We start from the raw sequence: 23,522 nt of genomic DNA, 5'->3' as shown, positions 1-23,522 counted from the left end.
GTGTCTTACACTAAATCTTTGTGCCTTATTGAAGTCTAACAATAAAAAGACACATCCAAGAAATAACCCAGAGTAATCAGAGTATATAGCCTTTTATATGTGTGGGGTGCTAGAATCTTCTACAGCAAAGTAAAGATAAGCTTTTATTATTTATTGATATTTAGAGTTTAAGTTCTTAAATGCATTACAGGTAGTATTAAGTTAAAAAGCCTAGAGTATAAAGAAGTAAGAGATGGTGTGCCTAGATCTTCATGGTTGTAGCTATGAAAGGAGAATGAACTGAATCATGGAGGGAAGACTTCCCAAAAGCAATGAGACTGGAGTTTGGCCTTGAAGGGTGAATAGACTGTTGCAGGTGAGAACAACATTAGAACATCTTTACAGACTAAAGGATACTGGGAAAATAAAGAGCCTCATCTAGCTAGAGGCAGGATGTGGTGGAAGGCTAACAGGAGGATAGATGTGGTACCAAATAGTGGTCTGTTTCTTAAGAAATCCAAAAAGGATTTGGGATCTGTTAAGAATAGAGTAAACAGGGAAGGGCAGCAGCGTATTGCCATTCCCCTGTGCAAGAGCAGGATGCTGTAGGTGCATTTGGATGCATGTCTAGGTCTTCACTAGTCATAAACGTTCGTCATCCTCAAGTGGCTGCAGAGATTTTATTTTTCTTCTGCTTGGGAAACTTAAGTCTACTCACAAGAGGAGTTTTATGGCCTGAATAATATACAATGTAAAGGCCACCCAGAGGCTTTCCCCTCCTTACCCAGTATCATCTCTATTAAACAGTTTGCAGTAGAATGCTTTCAATATTTGCTCTATGAATATGCATGTAGCTTGTTTTGTTATTATAATTGTTTTTCTTAAACTGGGACCATACTATACAACCAGTTTTTCTTTTCAAAAAAAATTTTTAAGTAGTTATACAAAAGAGCTACCTTTCATTCTCACTGATCCAAACCAGCCCATCCCTGAACATCTCTCTCTCTCTCTCTCTCTCTCTCTGTGTATGTGTGTCTCTGGAGATGGAAGTGGAGTTGTAGGGCTTGGCTGCTGTCCCTGAGCTCTTTCACTTAAGGTTAGCCCTCTACCACTTTGAGCCACAGTGCCACTTCCGGTTTTCTGGTGGTTGATTGCAGACAAGAGTCTCATGGACTTTCCTGCCTGGCTAGCTTTGAACCATGATTCTCATATCTCACCCTCCTGAGTAGCTAGGATTACAGGCTTGAGTCACCAATGCCGAGCTTAATTCTCTTAACTTTGTAGATACACATATAGATAGATAGATAGATAGATAGATAGATAGATAGATAGATAGATAGATAGATAGATAGGCAGACAGACATATGTCTACATATATGTAGATATACATATATATATATATATATATCTCGATGTAAGTATACATTGAGTTCTTGACTTCATTCTCCCCCTTCCCTTTGTTCAACTATCCCTCTCCCCTTTACCTTCCCCCACCCCTTGCAAGTACTTGTTTCCTGGTGCTTCTTTTGTTGGGCTCTCAAAGAAATTAGATGAATTAAGTTCTCCCTTGAATCTACCATTAGATTAATACAGTTAATACATTTGTAGACACTTGCATACCACCCAATGTACTGTAAGTTTATAAACAAATTCTAGCTTCCACATAGAAGGGAAAATATGCAATGTTGTTTCTCTGGGCCTGAATTAACTTCACTCAGTATAATTTTTTCCTGTCTTTTCACTCCTTTACAAATGATAAAATATGATTCTTTCTGATGAATGAGTAAAATTCCATTGTGTATGTATGACACTGGGGCATCTAGGCTGATTCCATATCTTGGCTGTGGTAATTAATGCTGTAATGACTATGGTTCTGCTGGTGGCTTTACTGTCTCCTGATTTGTAATTTTTTTGGATAATGCTTACTTAGCAGGGGTATTGTTGGGTCATAGGGTAGTTGTATGTTTAGTATACTTGTTTATTTATTGAAGAACCTCCATACTATTTCCAAAGTGGTTGAACAAGTTTACATTCCCACCAACAGCAAATCCTTGCCAATATCTGTTATTGTTTTCTCGATAAGGACCATACCAATTGAAGTGAGGTGAAATCACAGTGTTGTTTTTGATTTGCATTTCCTTTATGGCCAGAGATGTTGAGCATTTCTTCATGTGTCTGTTGACCTTTTTGTTTTGGCTGATCATGAGGCTTGAACTTAGGGCCTATAACTCAGTGTGCTATATCTGAGCTTTTCACTCAAGGGTAGTACTCTACCACTTGGAGCCACAGTACTGCTTCTAGTTTTCTGATGGTTAATTGGACCTAAGAGTCTCACAGACTTTCCTGCCCATGTGATCATCACAATTCAGCCTCCAGGCCTATTAGCAGTTTTTACTTCTGAGATAACTCTCTTAGCTAACTTAGTTTATTTATTAATTGGGTTGTTGGTTTTTTGAGAATTTAATGTCTTAAGTTCTCTGTATATTGTGGATAGTAGGCCATTGTCTGATATATAGCTTGTTGGCTATGTTCTTTGCTGTACAGAAACTTCCTAGTTTGAATCTTTCTTTGATTTGCTGTGCTTCTGGATCTTTACTCAAGAAAGTTTCTGCCTCTTTTAAGGAATCCTAATGGTTTCTATTCCTTTCTGTAATGGTTTCATGGTTTCAGGCCTTACATTGAGGTCTTTTAATCCATTGTGAATTGATGCCGTGCATGGTGATGTATAAGGATCTAGTTTCAGTTTTCTGCATGTGGATATTTATTTTTGCTAGCACCATTTGTAGAAGAGGCTTTCTTCTAGCCTATGTATTTTGCTGCCTTATCGACTATAGGCCTGTGGGTTTACTTGTGGGTCATCTATTCTGTTTCATTGATCCTCAGGCCTGTTTTTGTGTCAGTACCAAGCTGTTTTCATTACTATAGCTCTGTAGTAGAATTTGAAGTTTGATATTATTATATTTTTAAAGCACTGTTTTTTTCTGCTGAGGTTGCTTTTGTGACTCAGTGCCTTTTGTAACTCCATATGAATTTTTGTATTGCCTTTGTTAAAGAGGGATGTTGGGATTTTGATGGGTATTGCATTGAATTTGTAGATTGCTTTGGGCAGTATTGCCATTTTCATGATGTTAATTTTGCAAGCCCAGAAGCATAGGAAGTCTTTCCATTTCCTTATGTCTTCTTCAATTTTCTTCAATATTTGTTCTATGAATATGCAAATTGTTTGTTTTGTTATTATAATTGTTTTTCTATAAAAACGGGGCCATACTATGAAATCAATTTTTCTTTAGCAAAGTTTTATTCTCATTTGATAGGCTTTAGCCCATCTAATTTTGCTTTAGGTTTGAAATGAGGGTCCACATATACAAATATATAAACAAGAAAAAGAAAACATTTCTTTCAAATAAAGTGTTGAGTACTTAAATCCCTTGGTTTTTTTTTTTCTTTTCTTTCTTTCTTTTTTTATTGTGAAAATACTGTACAGAGGGGTTACAATTACATGGACGGGTTTTATTTTTTTAAATGCGTGATATATGTATTTAAGGTGGAAGTTTTACGAATTGAAAGGCGAATTGAAAGGCCTTTGAGATTTTACTAAACTGAACTAAAGTAATTTCATTGCATGGCTCATTCATGTCCTCGAAGATGACTTAGGTAGAACCTTTATCTGTACTGTTTACTCAAGATAATATATTTAAGATACTAGCAAATAATCTATAAGCTAAATTACCAAAATCAAGACTGTCTAGACTGTTGAAGTAATGGGCTGAAAAGAAGATTATACTAGGGGATAAATAGAAAACATGTTGGGTGACTTCTGACCCTTGTATTCACTTGTATTTTGGGACTTGCCAAATATTCACATAATTATCGGTTACCATATCTGTCTCCCTAACTTCAACTGTGAGCCTCTGAGGTCAAGGGCTGTTTCCTATTTATTTTCAAAGCTATAGCACTTGGTAGACCATTCAATAAATATTTCCTAAATTGATTTGAATAAGAGCTACAAAGGCAACCATATAGAAAGAAAGCCAAGGAAGCAACAGTTTATGTGTTTGAAAAAGCCTGGGAATCTGAGTGACTGCAAGTGCAAAAAACTAAATTTGGGAAAGTCAGAAGACTCTGGCTGCATTTATCTCAGGTGTGCTGTCCTGCATTGCTGTGCTTGCTGTACATTGCTGTATGCCCCCTTCCCAAAGTTACCCAACCCTTTGCCGTCTGTCACCATTGACCACACTGTATCCCTTTTAATTGTCTGCAACCCAAACGGCTGATAAACAGCCAAGAAGAATGGATGTGTTCCTTCCTTTTTGTTACATCTTGACAATATTTCTGCTTCCTTATTTAAGGTCTCCTCTCAAATGCCTGTTCTCTGCTTACGTTCCTATCTTCCAAAATGTTCTTTCATCTTCTTCCATGAACCAAGTGCCAGGCTTCTTTTCAATTCCAGCTGTGAAATTCCAACACACTGGACTCAAGGGTAGTAACTCAGCACCTCAGCTGGGGAGATTTGCTTAATGATAGTCTGACTATGGCTGGTTTTATTGTAATTGCTTCATCTCAACTCCTCAAATAGTCTCTAACCACTGCTTTGAGCGCTTCTTTCCTTTTGACCAATAAATTGCGGTTGGTCATTCTAAAGGACTTTCTCCAGCATCCTGGTTTTCTAGCCGGTGTCCTTCTCTGGTTTCCAAATTTGCCAAACTCCAGTACTGACTAACCCTTACGCTTTCATCTCCTCTACTGATAGCCCATCTTTCTGGCTCTAATCTCTGTCTTTTCCAATCTTTTCTCCACCTTATCGTGGTTAATCACAAATCGGATTTACTTTTAAAAATCAATGTGAGCTTATTCAGATTTATCCCAGTATCATGTTAGTTTACCCGTAAGTATTCCACGGAATTTTCTCAAGCAGAGGCAGGAATAGAGTCATAACTGATGTGCTAGAAGTTGCAGATAGCTGTCATCTGTCTTTCTTGTCCCAAAGTAAATGAAGTGAGCAGCTGTAGAGTTAATAGCTGTGGCAATCACAGATTATTGTACTTGCAAGTTGTGATTTTATTATTGCTCTGATTTTACAGTATTTTAAAATTTTGCCCATGGGTAGGTTTTTAATTAGTAATACAGAGAAGGAAAAATGAAGTCATTCACTACTACCTTGCGTACAAGCAAGTGTAATGCCACCACACCAACCCTTCTGTTCAAAGAAACATAGTCATTATGATTACCAAACCACAGACAGACAGTGAATTGTAAGGGAAATTCCCCCAAAACACATTAAAAACAGCAAATTCTATATGTTGTTATGGTAACAATAAAGATCATTTTTGCTAATAGATCTGCAGTATACTTTTACATCTTGGTTTATTACTCCATGATGGAAGCCTGAAAAAAATTAAGTTCACTGTATAAATATTTTTTTTCTCTCTTTGAAAATAATAGGTTTTATTTTCTGTGACTTTTTGAAATGCTTCATTCTTATGTAGCTTTACCCCAGTATCTCTAAGCCATAACATATCTAGGACAGTGGGTTGAGTTATATGAGTGTCATCCATTATATGTGGCCAGAGAAGCAAAAACCTTGAGAGCTAGAGGACAGAGATGTGAAGTGTCTGTCCATTTCAAAGGCAGATTGACTGATTGATTCTTGTTATCGTAGAGCAGAGACAGCAAAGCATTGTAGAAGCAACAATACACCCATTGGGAGTGGTTTTAATACTAATAGGTATCATCCCAGTTGCAGAAGTCTAATGGGGCTGGCCTAGAACGCAACTGTGAAGGACATTGTGAGACCAGCCAAGCCCCAGAACCCCAGCTGCTCTTTGCAGACCAGAGGGGACAGCTCTCATCATGCTCCTGAGCTTCTTACATCCAGAAGGGACTCCTGGTTATTGACAGCAACAGATCTGCAGCATGTGATCATTCCACAAGCTGGGCCAATTCCACCCCAGGCATTCTTGCTTGTAGTGGCTCTCGTCAAGCACTCTTAGTCAGGGGAAGCATCTAGACCGTTCTGTGGAACCCTCTTCCCCAATTCATGGCAGTTGTTTGTCAGCCGTGTTGGAGCCGTGCTGCTGTACTGGCATGGAGCGTGATTCTTGCTGTGTTTCACTGGATTCATTTTGATTGGGCAAATGCCAGCTAGGATCATGTTCAACCAACTGGAGCTACTGAAAAGTAAAGACAAATGACCCTTTTGAAACCTGTTCTCAGGATAGCTCATCTTTGCTTAGTAGACTTCAGATCACTGTGGGGATGCTAGGCCCCCACTGCTGGGGTGCTGCTGCAGGTTCAAACTGAGGAAATATTGAAATGGGCAGTCCTATGTAGACTATTATGTTAGCTTTAGATCATGCCTGAGTATTGTTAGATACTGGTTTTTGTAACACTTAAAATACTGATACCAACTTTATGAGATGATTTCAAAGATCAAATGAGATAACATGTGAGAGAGCTTTCATAGTCTACATGACTATAGAAATACTATTAAAGGAGAAGAGAAACACATTCCTTATTAATTTGTAATAATTGAACATCAACCAGAGAGTGATGAGGATTCTTGGAAGTTAGTGAAATTCCTTTTACATTGTGTGTGCAGTTCTCAACAACTGGCTGTTTGGAAAGTGGCACCTAATCTGGTGCCCTGTTTGATAGAAATTTATTTGAATTTCAAGGCCTGCAACATCTTACATAGGAAACTACAGTGCTTCCCACGCAAATGGGCTGGTAGAATGCATTGATAAATCTCGGTGCTCAATAACATTGCTATTATTTTCAGCATGCATCAACGCACACTCTTAATTAGTGGTGACTAGTATTGTGTAAACATTGTGTCATTTCATCCACAGACAGGAATTTTCATGACTATCTCCCTGCTACTTTCGGTGGGAGTAAAATAGTGTTAAGAAAGTTGGTTGCTTTGGGAAAAGTTGAGGCAGAAGGATTGTGAGGTCAAAGCCAGACGGGGTTTTGCAGGGTTCAAGGCCAACATGGGCTACATGGGAGACCTTGTCAACCTCTTCCTTGAACCCTTTCCACTGTTTTTTCTCTTAAAAAGTCTAAGGTATCCTAATGAGCCCCCAGAAAAGTGCTCCACACTTTTGAGATATTAATGCCATTCTTGGATCTGACCTTTGGCAATTTGATTCCTACAGTTGTAATCTCTTGAAAAGACCTGCATTCCCACCTTCTACTTCTTGCCACTTATTTTCTCCTCTGAACCTTTCACAAATGATATTCTGCCTTCAATTATTCATTATTGTTCTACTTGCCTGAAGTAATATCTTAGCTACCACCAGTGGCATATTCTTTGGGAAAGGGTCCCTCCTTTCTTTCTCCCCGTCTTGGCTTTCATAGGAGCCATTGGTAAGTCCAGATAAACAAGTCCATGGCCTCTAACCTTGCTTCATCCTCCTTTTTTTTTTTCTTGTTTGTTTTTATGTGTAACATTTAACACTGGGGATCTTCTTCCCAGGCAAATTCTCCTTGCTTTGGGTCTGGCTTGCTGTTTGTTTCAGGCTCCTCTCTGGCCTCTTTGACAGTGGTAAGTCTGGTCAGGTGGAAGTTGTGTCCTTTGCTTAATCAGAAGATTATAAAACAGTAAGTCATGATTTGGGTTTTCTTTTTCCAGAGCCCCACTATCTTCCAGCCACACTGTTAGGAGCAGACACTGACTCCCATGGGTGAGTGCCATCCTTGGAGCACTCACACATTGTAGTACCTGACGTACTCATCTCCCCTAACAACCTGAGAGCTCTTGAGATATCAGGTCTCATTATCTCATCTAACTTAGAGTAGACATAATAACACAAAAATAAGCAAACCATTTATAAAGAGCTCATCCATGCAGAAGGACATTAGTACAAAATAACATTACCAAATGACATTAAGTTGGCACAGGGGATGTTAAAACTTAAGGAGTTTAAGGCTCAGGACCGGGGCAGGATGGGGCATGGGGGGGGGAACAAAACATAAAGAAAAACACTTAGGGAGTAAAATGAAGATCTAGAAACTGTTGAGACTCAGTTTTAGGAAGTAGACTAAAGAGTCTCAGCAGATCATTGCAAGTTATGGACCACATGGTCACCTCTACATTTTTATTGTTCTTCTGTAAGGAGATCAGAAAAAACAGACTACTGAGTTTCCTTCTTTCCTTTTCATAGGTAGAACCATAATCTATTCCAGGTGTGAACTCAGTAGAAGCAGTAGGAACTGAATTTCAAGTGAACAGTTTGAAAGTGCCCATAAAGCCCAACGGAGAAAAGATAATGGCTTCTTACTTCACAAAACGAGCCCTGGGTCGTGGGGCTGCCATCATCAATAAGGAATGTGAATCCACTTGTACTAAGCTGCCTTCCCCATCTAAGAGAGAATTGATCAGAACTGTGGGTGCAATTTATAGACACAGAAAAGGTAAAAATGTGAGCTCATGCTTCCCCTGCTTAAAACCTTTCATGGCTGTCTACTTGGCCTTCAGATTAAATTCTAAGGCCAGCATGGGAAGCCATTATTTGGGCCATATGCTTCTCCCTGGGATCATTGCTCACCACACCTTGTCTTTCAAAGGGTCTCACTGTCTCCTCTCCAGGCCTTGCTGCTCCTTCTTCCTGGGATCTTTTTGCTGCTTCTTTCCCTCTGCACTTCACTACCTTTCCACTTGTTTTATGGACCTTCAGTGGAAAGAAGGAAAGAGCTTCCTGTCAGACAGGCAGACCCTTAAGCTTTTCAAATTGAATAGCAGGCAAAGAGCCCCGAGGGGCAGTATGTGCTTATTGGAGCCAGATGTCCCCAGGGAAGCTGTGACTCAGCCTTCATCAGTCACAAAGTAAAGCTCCCAATCCGTGCAAGCTGAGAGGCCTGTGACAAAATCTCCCTGAGATGGCAAGGGGAGAGGCAGATAATCACCATGAGGTGGCAAGAAATGCTGTAATGGGAAAGCCACAAGGGTGGTGGGTGGGAGGACCGGGTTGGAGTGACAGGGAGGCAGAGGAAGATGTGATGGTGATGGGAATAATGGGCCACGCGGATAAATTGGACTCCAAGAATCTTGCGCAGAAATAAAGGCAATCATGAGAATGTTCAGAGGAAATAAGACCCAAGAATAGTTGCCAGGAAAGTCACTATAGTTTGGGAATTAAGTTGGCTCTGGCAGCCTTTCTTAGGAAGTTGATAAGTGACCAATCTGCGTGCATTGTTACCTAACAAAATGAGGGTTTGAATCATTCTGTCTATGACAATATTCAGGTAGAACCCTGCCTTTGAACTGGATCCAGTCTCCACAGTCAACCTTCTTCCTGCGTTAGCCATCTCCACCTTACAGCAGAGCCAACAGGCTGATGCCAGCGGTAGCCATGTTTTTTGTTTTGTTTAGAGTCAACCAGGCCAAAAAAAAAAAAAAAAGACAGCATCTACCTTGTGTGCCTAGAGCTGGGATGAGTATCACACGTGCTTACAGTAGTGGAAGACATTCCCACTCCACTCAACTGTGCAGTCTAGTTAGGAAGATGAGATTCTTTTCATCCATAGAAAACTGTAAATATGGTCTAGGAGGTAGCTCAAGTGGTAGAGCAGCTGCCTAGCAAGTATGAGGCCCTGTGTTCAAATCCTAGTACCACTGGGGAGTGGGAGGGAGAGGGGGTTGGGGGGAAGCATTGTATAGACAGGCAATGGTGGCTCATGCCTGTAATTCTATCAACTCAGGAGGCTGAGATTCTGAGGATCATGGTTCAAAGCCAGCCCAGGTAGGAAAGTTGGTGAGATACTTATTTCCAATAAACCACCCGAAAACTGAAAGTGGCACTATAGCTCAAGTGATCAAGCACTAGCCTTGAGCAAAAAGTGCTCAGAGACAGCACCCAGGCCCTGAGTTCAAATCCCACTACTGACCAAAAAAAAAACCCCAATCCAATGATAAATACTATAATTCAGTGCAAAATTTATATGATATAGGAAGAATCACTGGACAAATGAAGAGCAGAGATCTGCTTGATTGAGAATCTTCACATGTCTACAAAGAGACTCATGAGCCTACTCTGGAAAGCTGAAAATTGTGCCCTGTTTCCTTCCTCTGTGTCTTCATCTAGAAAAATGGGAAGCAGAAATTCCATCAAGTCATAGGCAAGCTGGAGACTTTTATAAGAAGCGCCAGAGACTAGCTTGACGGCTGCTAACTGAGATAGCTGGTAGCTAAGATAGTAAAGGGTGAGCCTGGTTCTCATGTTCTACCAGATCCCTCTGGCTTCTTGGAGGATTATGTCCTGCACCTGAGCCCAGTGTCCCTAAAGAATGTTCCTGTCTGGTTGAGTTTGGAGTAGAGGAGCTAGCCTAAGGGAAGAACTTCAATGATGATTAAAAATATAGCTTTGACACAGAGCAAAGAATTTTTTTCCTTACATTGTATGGGATGAGGCGAATAGGGAAAAAAGAGGGGTGTGGGGTGGGAACGAGAAGAGAAACCCACTGAGTTTGTTGGTTCAGAGACATCACCTCGGGGACAGTTTTAGAATAGCTTTGTGCTTTGAAGTATGGCTGCTCATTCCTCTTCTTGATCAACAATCACCCTGCTCACCTGATTTCCATACCATTACTTAGAGCTCTCCATGTATCTAAATATATATACTCATGACTAGATGTCCCCTTTCTTCCTGATTCATCTTTTAAGAAATCTCCACAATAGTTTCCTGTCCAGGCTGTCACATCTCTGTTTCTCGTCAGCCACACATTGTGACAGGCTCCTTGAAGTCAGTGGGCATCTTCCCTCCAGCCAGGTCTTGAGGAAGCATATGGCTTTACCCAAGACCTGTTAGCTCTAAATACCATGTGGGGTTATGCTCAAGCTCTCTATGGTAGAGGACCAGGTCATTTATAGAAAGAGGCTTTTGTACTCTACGCTTTTCGTTGGATCTTTCAGCGTGGTAAAGACATCTATATGATCTAAACGAACAGCAGGAAACATTCCTTCCTCATCATGCTATTCAAAAGAGTCACAGGTTGAATTATGCATTTGGTATTGTAAGAGCTTCTCAATTAACAATGGCAGATGCCACCCAGAGTTTCCTTCAACAACAGCACCCCCCCAAAAAAAAATTAAAAATTAAAAAAAAAGAAAAGGCTCCTTGGCCACACATCCATATGTTTCTCTGCAAAATTCCAGCCTGTGTTAAGGAGGGGTTTAAAGAATAGAGAGAGGCTGTAGGTTATAAATTCCATTTAGTGCAGAAGGAATACCTAATGGCTATAGCAGAAAAAAGAACACTTTTTTTTTTTTTTGAAAACTGGGGCATTCAGGTGCCCCAGGGTATGTTCCTGTTTCTTCTGACAACTGTCCCAGTAACATGAAGCCATCTCTGCTTTTCCGAGCTACCATAAGACCATATGCAAAATGAATCGTCTGTATGTTCTGTATCTAGGACAAGATGGAGTCCCTAATGGAGGAAAGTTGGTAAAGCATTTGTACAGAAAATAATGTTGTTCCAAGCAGCTGAAAGTCATCCAGAAATTCCTTATGGATTGCCAGTGGCTCTATTTGCATGGCCTTGGCATTGACTATGGATAAGTCTTGGCGTGCTAAATGCAGGTCAGGTGTTCTACCTGAGCATTTCACAAGTATCTGTGTCTACCAGTGACCATACCAAGGAAGGAAGAAAGCTGCTGGAGGAACCATTTGAAATGACATCAGGTTTCCAATGTCTGTTTTCACTGATTTAGGATCAAAACCAGAACATAATGCCTTTGGTTTCTTGGGATAGTCATGAATTCCATTGTGTTCAAATTCCAGTTTTCAGAAGTCATGTCCAGATCATTTACAAAGGTCTAGACTTGTTTTGGTAAAAGTGGGTTAGTGTTTCAGAGGGAAGGCATCGTTAAACCAAAGTGCAGAGTGTCATTGGATCGTTCAAGTTTTCCTTTGACTCTTGAGTTGTCCATCCAGCCCCTGGGTTCAGTTTGAACTCTACATGTTTACAACTGCTTATTGAGCACTTGATTTAGGCTAGGCCTTGAGCTGATTTGGAAGCATGTCAACTTACAAAAAGTTAAAAAGTTATAGATAGATGAATACATGCATGGATAGCCTGCTTTCAAAGTCTGGTGGGGTAAAAGAAATTGATCTTAATATAGCATGATGAGCACCAGTAGGAGAGACCCAGAGGGAGACTTGAGTAAGCGAATCCAAAAAACAGAGGAAAATCTTCATAGTGGCAGCAGATTAGAACTGAGTTCAGTTTGATAGATTAGTAACAGTACATCAAGCTGAAACATCTAAGGAATGGTATTGCAAGAAAGTTAATATTAGAAACGTTCTCTGCAGCTGGCATTAGGCAGTGTGGGAAGAGTGTGGGGCTAGGGTATAATTGATTGGGAAAAGTACAAAAGAGCTGATTCCCATGGTCCAGAGTATGGAATATTCTTCCGGTAAAAAGGAAGAGCATGATCATACTTACATTTCAGGATGCCAAGGAATCTGAAGAGAATAAGAAATCGGGAAATAGAAAATCAGTCAGAAACATTTTGCAGTACCAGTTCCCACAAGGGCCCCTCAGGGCCGGAACTAAGCAGTGGCAGTGGACTAGTAAGTAGATCATATGCCTTCCAGAAAGCTGAACCCATAGAGAGCGATTTTTATGACTTATTGAAGAAAAGACAAGGAATCAGAGCATTTATTTTTATTTTATCAACTTGATAAATGGTGATGCCATTGGGAGAGAAAAAAAAAGGCAGAAAGTCCAATGGACTTGTCTCCAGAGACAAGTGTGAAAAGAAAGCCCAGGAATCTTCTTTGTCCTAGGCTGGACCTGCCTGGAACTCTCCCCCAAATATAGAGAAAATGATACATGGAGTGCGAAGCCTTTTATATGCACTGGACTGTGATAGAAAACAATATCTCAAAAAAAAAAAAAGAGCCACACCTTTGTTTCTCCCTCCTCCTTCCCCCTCCCCAATGTCTCTGCAGTTTTGAAGAGTCATTTTTTTGTTTGTTTGTTTTAGTTTTTCTCTCATCTACCCCCTGATCATATTTCAAGGTTTTGTTTTTACTCATCAGAATGACAGGAAGTTTTCAGTGTGTGTTTCCTTCAAGTTTGGCCTCAACCTTATTTTGAGGAATAGGCGTTTGTTTTTCCGTTTGCCTCCATGACAACCAAGCCTAGTATTCCTATATATAGTCATCCAGCATCCATTGTCTCACCCTGGCCATTGTATCATAATCTTGTGTGTCCAGGCCAGAGAACTCTACTGATGATAGAAGACAAGGAGGTGCCAGAGTCCTTGGCCTGGAGATTTTCAAGGCATAATCAAAAGAAGGAAATAAAATAGTGTAACTGCCTCTAGAGATTTATTCTTCCCCTTAGAGGCTATGCAGAAGAAGTTGAAATGGTTCATGTTCTAAAGCTTAGCTTCTAGCACAGTTTTCTTTTGAAATGGCTCGTTGTAAAGCACATTTGAGATTCTTAAGGAAATCATTGGAAAGAAGCCTTGAAGATCTGTAGTTTTTGTTGTTACTCTGGATGTGAGTTTTCTTTGGTGTTATTAGCACAAAGTGAACAGCCAGTATCTTGAGAAAGAGAGTTAAATTGGGGGCATAGGCATTCAGACACAAAAAAAGTCACCTTAAAAAGTATGCTTTCTGAAGTCATGTGGCAAACTGTTCTAAAAGCTTAAGTCTGTATATTTATGGATATGCAGCCCATACATGCATCTAACTAAGTGTGGTTGTATAGTTATCCGCAAATTCAGCTCAGCAAACTTTTTATCTTAAGGACCTATCTAGGCACTTCTAAGCACTTGAGATACATCAGTTGAAAAAAAAACAGCAAGAATCCTCACCCCCTGTGGTGCTTACATTGCAGTTTAAATAGGCAGAAACAATATCCTGTGTGCCTTTATAACCACAGTTGTCCACAACTTCAGTCCAGAAAACATTTCCTTAAGTGTCATAATTAAATAATTACGATGATAATTAAAGTGCATTTAGTTTATAAAGAACTTAACAGCTTATCCTGTCTAAAATCACGATAAAAAATATTGTGGTTACAAAAAACATACAACATGAAATCTGATCTACCCTCTTATCAGATTTTCAGTGTACAGTACAGTAGTACTGTTAACTGTATGAACATTATTGCCTAACTTTTGCGTTTCACATGACTATAATTCTAGTTGAACAGTAACTTCTCACTTTCCTCTCCACCTTGCCAATGACAACCTCTGTTCTATTTTCTAGCCCTTTGAGTTGATTCCTCTACGTACCTTGTAGTAGTGCACTCATGTAACATTTGTCCTTTAGTGACTGTCATATTGCCCTTAGCATAATATTCTCCGGTTTTATCCATGTTGCATCACAGGGCAGGATTTCCTTCTTTATTTAAAGGTTGAGTATAACACTCCATTTTGTGTGTGTGTGTGTGTGTGTGTGTGTGTACATTTTCCTTCCACTTACCTGCCCATGGACATTTAGGTTGTTTCTACCTCCTGGCTACTAGAAGCAAGGTTGAAGTGAGCTTGCAACATTGGGAGGGTGGGCAGTCACCTCTTGCAGAGCCTTATTTCAGGCTTTTTGGGATTGCCAGAGCATACCAGAGTTCTATTTTTCTTTATTAAAGGAGAACTGATGCTGTTTTCCATATGGCAGAACCATTTCCCATTTCCACTAATACCATACAAAGTTCCCTGTCTCTTCACATAGTTGCCAACACATATTTTATAGGTTTTTTTTTTTTAATAATGCCATCACTACCTGTAAGCTTTCTCCTAAATTTATTTTCACTGTGATACAGGGTTGAGCCCAATTGGATGCTCTATTTCTCTCCTGCCTAGACCACAGTCCTACATTATAGCACATACGATTATAGCTTCAATTTCTTTTAAGCAGAATTAGAACTGGGATATTTGCGAAACAGTCTTAGAACAGAGTTCTAGATTTTTATGTTCTCAATCTTTTATAGTTCATCTCACCCAAATGTAATTTGACAGTATTTTTTTTAGCAACTTGACTTTATCAAGTCTTTTCAAAGCACTTAATGTAGCTTTCATTGGAATAACTTTTATACCTATAGGGTTCATCCTCTTATAGAATATTACTTACACTGAATAAACATAGTAACATACATAACATATAGATAGAGATGTCTGGGAACAGGCTGTGGGTGGGGTTTAGTGATAGAGTACTTGCCTAGCAAGTCTGAGGCCCTAGGCTCCATCTACAGTGCTCCTTCACCCTTTAGAAGTCCAACTAATTCTTGATAGCATTAACTTAATTCTTGGAATTAGAAATGGATGGGCCTGCTAGAGTAACACTCACTACCATCTCACATACCACTCTTGCCATGGGTCTTCTTGGTCAGGCTGTTTTAAGTGTGGGGCATTGGCCTGGCAGAGCTTGCTTAAGAGGACTTGCAATGCAAGTGTTGCATGAAGTGCAGTAATGAGATCAGGGCCAGCATCACAATACGTATGTGTCGGGGAAGTGTAACATTGAACAAAACGTTTTCTTTGGATTATTGAGATTATTGTCTCCTTACAGAGGTGACATTTTAGTTGAGCTTTGGATGCTGGGTAGGAATTTGCCAAGGAAAAGGAAGAAAAAGAATAGCAAGTAGCCCTCAGCAAGAACCAGAAACGATGCCATATAGAGAATGTGCTAGGAACTGGACACTAGCCAAAAATGAGGCTGGAGAATAGACTGAGGAGCTGTGTGTACCAGTGTAAGGGATGGAGACTATTTGGCAATTGTGCAACATCATATAATTATACCAGGGATGGATGTAATATGTCTGTGGTACATAATGCCATCCCCCCCAGATCTTAGTGGAGAATTGCACATATTGACACTGTCTAGGATTTGGGTTCCTTTCTCTGCAGATTAAAGGATTAAAGGGCAAGAAAGTGTTTAAAACAGACCAAGCACTTTTATTTGAAAGTGAAAAAAAAGACAGTAAAATGGAGTCTTTGTTAGAAGAGGGCATCTGGAGCTAGTGTCTGCGGTCTTTCTCCAGGACTGCATTATCTAGGGCTACCTTGCCTCCTTCCCCTTAGGGTATGCTCTGTATACAATTGGACAAAGGGTTAGACATTCCCTGTAGGGAGTCTCATCATTGGTCTATTTCCCTCAGAGCACAGGCAAGAAGGTTTCCCTGTTTTCCCCCCACCCTCACTTACAAGTTCAGATGGGGCTTCTGATTGGATAGAGGCTAAGGGGGCCTAAGCTGGGCCATGGCCAAGAAGGGCACATGCATCTTGTCAAATCATCTGCCCATATTGGAGTGGGTTCTGGCTGCCATCTTCTACCTCACTGTGTGATGGAGACCTGAAAAATCAGTGAGTGGAAAGTTGGAGAGTGGAAAGGAAAAGCAGTGATGGTTGACCATGGGAGACATCTCCAGGATGTGGTGAAATATGTTAGCACAAGAAAAGCAATAGTCTGACAACTGGAATGAAGAATCCCACAATTTGAGTTTGAACAAAGACATGGGCCATCCACTAATATTCAGAATGCAAATGTTTGAGGAAAGATACCATTTTCATCCCATTGGATAGATTTCAGGCATCCATCAAACAGAAGACTTGAAACAGATTCTTAGCTTTAGATGAAGAACTTGGGTCATCTGTCTGCTCACTATCATATATACCAAAATACATAGACTATCTTTACTCTTTGCCTGAGTTTTTAAGTAATTATTATAATTTGCATGGAATCCCAACAGTTTTCTGGCAGTTAACTAAAGTATGTGCTTAACTACTCTCTTACTGTTAATGGACCTTTCTCAAAGTTTCTATAGTCTCCTGAGTGGAAATAGCAGATTACAATTCTGCTTATTTCAACTCTGCCTCTATCTTCACTTTCTGTAGGCATCTAATATTTTCGTTTAAATTATCCAGAGTTAATATACTACTTCGAATTGACTGTAACGAGTTAATTTTTCTGAAGAAAATAGTTGGGATTTTCAATGCTATTTTTGAACTTGGAGGTTTCAAATTGTGACTTGCACTACTTTCACTCCACCCTCTGATGCACGTGTTTTTCTGTTCAGACTCATCCTTCTCACCCTCTTCTCTCTCCTTTCTTCTTAAGGGAATTAAGTCACTTATTTTTTAATCACTGATAAGAATGTAGTGTGTTATGTCTCTTTACTTTCTCCAAAATGACTCAAAGTGGAAGTGTGAACTGAACATTGCAAACTGAACATTTCAGTATCTGCACATCCAGTGTTGATCTCTTGGCATCCCAACTCCCTCTCCCTAATTCCCCTTGCTGTCATCAAGGGTTGATCAGCCCTTCATCTCCTATACCTCTTTGCAGATGGCTTTATTAAAATAAGTTTTGCATTGTATCCTACTCAATCTTGACATGTCTTTCCAAGACTGTAAATTTCTTGAGAGCAAGGATCAAGTCTTACTATCCCAGAAGATGATCTCCTATTCATTTAGATGTTCCATAAATATTGCTTGAGTGAGTAGATAGAATGTAACCATTTGTCCTCTGACCACCTTTAAAACTTGCTTGCCTGAAATTTTTGTCTCTCATTACTTCCTGGTACTTGATTCTCATTAAGCCTGTCTTCCAAGTCTGCACAAAAATCCAGCTCACACCTGTAATCCTAGCTCCATACTCCCATTCTGAGAGAGAGACACAGAGAGACAGAGATAGAGACAGGAGACAGAGACAGAGACAGAGAGAGAGAGGTAGAGCTGTGCCTCAAGTGGCAGAGCACTAGCCTTGAGCATGAAAGCTCAGGACAGCATTCAGGCCCTGAGTTTAAGCCCCAGGATAGGTGTGTGTGCAAGTGCGCGCGCACGTGCGCGCGCGCGCGCACACACATCTAGCTCTCATATAACTGAATGTGGTTGCCGGCACCAGAGTTCTTCAGCTTCCTCCTCCTTTCTGCTTAGCCCTTAAGCACCGCTGTAGAAAATTGAGAATTGATCTCTGGTATGGCTTCCTTTCCACATCACACAGTATGCGAGGGGCCATCCTCACTGCTCCCATGATTTACTGCCCAATTGGTCCTCAGTCTTCCTTCTGTCTTCTCTAATCTCCCAGTAGTTAAACTCCTGTTACTGTTCATTTGTTCTCTTTGCTGCTTTTATTCCTTCAAGCAATGGGATATGTTTGCCAGAGGCAAGGAAGATGTGTATTTTCAGAGCTGCCCACTGCCCAGTATCTTCCTGGAGAGATCTGAGTTGCTAGAAGGCACCCTACTTCTCTTCTTTGACCTTGAATAACAAAAGTCAGCACCTACCTTGGCATGGGACTGTGGATACTGAGGAAAACCTCTCGTTCTCCTCCTTACCATTCTTCTAGAGTTCACTTTTCTGTCTTTGTTTTCTAAAGTGAAATTTCTTGTGATTGCTTTCTGTGCTGGCTAATTTCTGTGGTGAGGGGCATAAAAGACCCCTGGAACTGATACTTAAGTTTGGCTGGTATTCTGGAGATCTAGAACGACTAAGAACTTAAACATTTCTTCAGGAACATGGAAGATGAGAGGGCTGGAAAGGCCCATCTGAAATGCAGCCCTTTCCTGCTTTGAAATTCTGACATCTTCTAGAACCATCTAAAATCACTCACCTTCCACTGACATTTGTGGACGTCTCTCGTCCCAGCTACACCCCACTTAAGAATTTTAGAGCATTATTATTTAAAGACAATCTAATAAGCATCCAACTAAAGCATAGCTTTAGCTAGATGAGTTCCCCACTCTGAGTATCTGCTATGTCCACCTGCCTAGCCTGCTTCTAGAAATGTCTCCTGTGTTGTTTCTATAAAGCACTTGGCAGCTTTGAATACTCCTCTTCCCTCCCAGGAATCTTGTTTTATTTTGCACTGCAGTGGTTACTGTTTTCTTTCCTTTCAGTTTAATGTTATTTCTTAAATATCCTCTTGTCTTACACTGTGATACTGGTGGTGGTGGTAATGATGGTGATGATGGTGATGCTGATGATGCTGATGATGATGCTGATGATGACGATGATGGTGTGGTGGTGGTGACTCCGAGTCCTTGTATAACAAGTACTGTCTCACTGAGCTACATCCCAGATTTACCTTACTTGTGTTTCTTCTAATATGAACTTAACTATTTCAGCCTTGCTGCTGTTTTCTGTCTCTTCTCTCTCCTGTGTACAGCAGGGGGAGAATTCTCTTGTTCTTTCTTATTCATCTGATTTGTGTCATGACACTCTACCAAATCACCCTGGGGTGTGGAGAGGACTGATTTTTTTACAGTCAGATAAACCCTGCCTTTGCATCTTGGTAGCTGTGTGGCCAGTCGTTTTCAGCATTACCTCACTGGCAAAATTGGCATACTCGTCTATAAATGTATAGTTTGGTCCTAACTTTACCAAACAGAATTCTTTCCTCATGATAGACAATTTGCAAAATAGATAGCTACATATAACATAAGCAAATTTAACTTATTAAACTTACACATAAATAAAACCACAACTCAGGGCATTGAACTCTTTTCAGACTGTGTATGTCAAGGGTGGTTGAGCAGGAATGTGTGGTTTTACACTAAACTGTGAGCTGTTGTCACAAGTAGGCCATGTTACCCTAATCTTTGCTGCTGGTTTCATTGTAGACACTAATGGCCATGCAGCTGATAAAACTAACTCAAGGCAGTCTACCCTTGGGTGCAGAATTTCCCACTGTGCTTCATCTGTTGTTTTACCATGACCAAAACTTTGTGTTCCCATACACAGGGTAGTTTTTTACTTTCCTTTCCCTAAGCACAGAATGAAGAAAAACAGTTTTAATGATGATTTCTAGTTTATGTGACATGTCCTTCGCTGCTAACAATCGGTTTGCCTTTCTAACCTGCCTTTCTAAGCTTAGCTCTTGGGATTAAGCTTCCTAGACAAACTGGAATTTTATGTTGCTTAGCAAGTGGGCTTTTTAAAAAGAATATCCCAATCACACATTCATGTCTTTGTCACTTTATTGCCCAATGTGTTAAAATTGTACATTATTCATAAACCTTAAAAGAGGGAAAGGAGAAGAGACTGAGAATGGTAGGCAGCAAAGAGAAAGTAAATTTGTAAGACCCACAAAGTTGTCACCTGGGCATTATTAAAGATGTGTCCTAACTAATAGGATTTGCTTCTCCTTGTAATTACACTTGTCCATCCGATTGTAGTGGGGAGGGGGTGGTGGGGAAGCAAAGGTTTGTCTCACATAGTGGATGATGAATTTCACTTTTATTTCTCCCAAGTTCCTTATCATATATCAATACCAAAGGTAATGCTTAAAAGTTTATATTAAGTGAAGTAAGCCAGACCCAAAGAAACATAGGTCCCATGGTTTCCCTTATTTGCAATAACTAGTATACAGCTAGGATAATCTTACCAGACAAGCAGAAAAGGTCAAAAGCTATATATATAGGACCATAAAAGATGGTGCTAAGTGAAATGAAACCCAAGATAGGGACACAAGAGGTTTTATCTTTGTTGCTGTTGTTTTTAATGTACTTATAATGTACTATGAGATTTTTTTTGTTTCTTTTGAATGTTCTTCCCTCATGTTATAACCCCTGTTGTCACTGTATTTGATTCTGGTACACTGCATCTTATATATACAATTTTCTAATTTGGAGAGGGGAAGGGAAATAACAAAGTGCTGCAATAAGGATACAGGTTGACCCATTATAACAATGAGATGTACACGACACTATGTTGAAAATGAACTTTACAACTTTGGAGGAGGGGACGGAGGAGGAAGGAGTTGGGGAGGTGGGGTGGGAAGGGATGGTAGGGGAAAAACAAAGGAGAGGGTAACAATACTCGATAGGAAATGGGCTCATGATCTTACTCATGTAACTATAACCCCTCCGGACAGTATCTTTACAATAAAAATATATATTAAAAAATTTAAAAAAGGTTTCTTTGAGATGGATAGAATAATGTGCAGTAGTTCCTAGATACAAGATAAAGGATTCATTTCTTTGTGTGTCTGTTAGTATTTGGCCTAGACTGAGGGCCTGCACACTGTCCTTTAGCTTTTTTCACTCATGGCTGGAGCTCTACTACTTGAGCCACTTCAGCTTTTTGCTTTTAATTGAAGATGAGGTTCTCATGGGCTTTTCTGGCCAGGCTGGTTTTGAACTGTGATCTTCAAATCTCAGCCCCACCCCTACCCCGAGTAGCTAGAATTACAGGCATGAGCCACTTGCCCAGTTTGGGTTGGGTATGAATGGCAGCTAAGGGGAGGATCTATGAGGTTTACCATCCATGTCTTAGTCCCCTATCACTTTGATGGGAAGGGATTAGAAGCTGTCAGGTGCCTGGTGTCACCATCCAGACTTGCCTATGAAACTCCCTGAGGTATGTGTGCTAGGTCACAAAGGCGACTTCAGGTGCTCCTTCAGGAATGGCCCATTCCTTGGGAGAGTCGTGTTGGTCTCCGGATGGATTTGTGGCTGGTGGACAGATCTGGCACAACACGACCTGGCTTTGCCTTGGTGCCTTCAGAGTTTCTATTCTGCAGAGCTATGACCAGTACCACCAAGAGGACTAGGTTTTCTGAGGCTCCTGAGAGGCAGTTGTCAAGCTGGGTGTGAGAATTGTGTTAACAGCAGAGCTACAGTGCATCTTGTGTTTCCTTGTGTATGATTTAAGCAGAAATGAGTCCTGAGGGTTTAAACAGAAAAACCTCAAACAATCCATGAAATGGTAAACAAACTTGCTATTGAAAGAAAGAATGACGAGCTGACAATTGCGTTATTGTGGTCCTGAGCGGGTTCATTGGTGGAGGCTAGAAGAATAAAGAAGGAGATGAAAGAATCAAGTCAAAGGAATCCAGTTGTGTCATCCTTTCTTCCTTTGTCTTCCCTTTTCCATCTGGTAATGAACCCATGGAGACCTGGAGGGATCGTTCAAGTTTCCTTTTGTTTTAATTTTCTTGTATGGCAGATTGGTTTACAATTTGCAAAGGTTTTTTTCCCCCTCTTCTTCCTCCTCAGTCTTGGGGAATGTGACTTAAGGATCGAAGCAGAGAACAAGGAAGGAAAACATCTTAATATTTTGAAGAAAGGCGGTGGCCCCATAATAAGGGAGATTGCTCTGGCTCTGTGCTTTCTTTTTCAGAGGCCTACAGGATGGGTGGTTGTAGTCTCATCAAATGTGGGTTTTACAGAATTCCTCCATGTCCTGCCTCGGGGATGCATGCTTTCGAAAATTAACTGTCCATCAAATCAGGAGGAAGCTTGTACAGTTTCTGTCCCCTTTCCCCCTTGCCCGATGAAAAGCTAAGAAAAGAGCCCTTTGTTTTCTTTTCAAGGAGAGTTACACTGGAATTCTGCTGTGTAGTATGCACAGATTTGCTCAGTGTCATTCACGGACAGCTGCAGGTTGAGGAGGACAATGTTGTTGGATTCTAACCTCTACTTTCTAAGCAACGTGGTGGGAAAAGGGTTCAAGATATTTTACTGTCTCGTGCACACTCTGTTTTCTTTTCCTTTTTACTTCTCTCTCCTATTTAAAGAAGAATCTCCAGCTTTCCTCTTCTCCAGATCTGATTTCTCCACCACATGCCACCGACAGCTCTTCTCACGGTTAAGATTTATGCCTGTCATTTCCGACATTTTCCTCAAAATTGCAAACTTGTAAATACCTTTCGGAGAAACTTGTTTGGAATTTCATTTTAATGGGATTTATGAATAAATCTCCATCTTAATGCTGACTAAGCTTTAAACATCTATTCCAGGAGAGAACACTATTGGATTTTATACATACATACATACATATATATGTGTGTGTGTGTGTGTTTATATATTTTTTAATTTAAATCACTTGAGTGTGGAGGCATAAAGCACTTTTAGATTTGTGTGAGTGCCATGTGTTTGAGCATTTCTGTGAAAGACTTTTTTTTTTTACTTTATTTTTTTTAATTCGGTTTGGTGTGAATAATTCTGGGCTGCAAAAGTAGAAAGATTGCATCACCCACCTTCCTTCCCCATGTAGACTCTGTGGTTTGTTTATGTCACCAGTGTGGACCAATGTCCTTTAAACAACACTTCACTTTCTTCTTTCACTTTGAAACCCTTAACCTCAGGATTTTATTTTTAAATTTCATGAACCCTCAAATTCAGAATCAAAGAGGGCAGCACTTCCTCCCTATATGCATTTGGCAGCTTTGGGTTGTCGGATGCAGATGAACAACATCAAGATCACAGACAACCCTGGGCAGGTGATTCCACTGGTCTTGGTGCCGATTTTTAGTTAGAAAATATCATATGTCACCCACTGGCTGCAGGTGGCTCACACCTGTTTTCCTAGCTCCTCAGGAGGCTAAGAGCTAAGGATCACAGTTCAAAGAGCCTGAGTAGGAAAATCTGTGAGACTCTTATCTCTAATTAACCAGCAAGAAGCCAAAAGTAGAGCTGTGGCTCAAGTGGTAGAACACCAACCTTAAATGAAAAAGCTAAGGGATAGTGACCAGGCTCTTGAGTTCAAGCCCCAGTACCAGTGTGGAAAGGAGGGAGGGAAATGTCATCTCAAGCAGATGCCCAGTTAGTTATACAGTACACCAAAGAACAGTAGCCGTGGAGGAAGTGGCTGCC

General features: G+C 40.4%; 1 protein-coding gene across 3 annotated transcripts in view; it reads left to right on the top strand.

Moving 5' to 3' along the window:
• Znf462 (zinc finger protein 462) overlaps nucleotides 1–23,522 on the top strand; it is a 147,849-nt gene that overhangs the window by 90,543 nt on the left and 33,784 nt on the right. The window lies entirely within an intron of this gene.

The sequence above is a fragment of the Dipodomys ordii genome, unplaced genomic scaffold (genome assembly GCF_000151885.1).
Source record: "Dipodomys ordii isolate 6190 unplaced genomic scaffold, Dord_2.0 Scaffold67, whole genome shotgun sequence".
Taxonomy (NCBI): domain Eukaryota; kingdom Metazoa; phylum Chordata; class Mammalia; order Rodentia; family Heteromyidae; genus Dipodomys; species Dipodomys ordii.
This window is presented reverse-complemented; position numbering and strand designations above follow the sequence as displayed.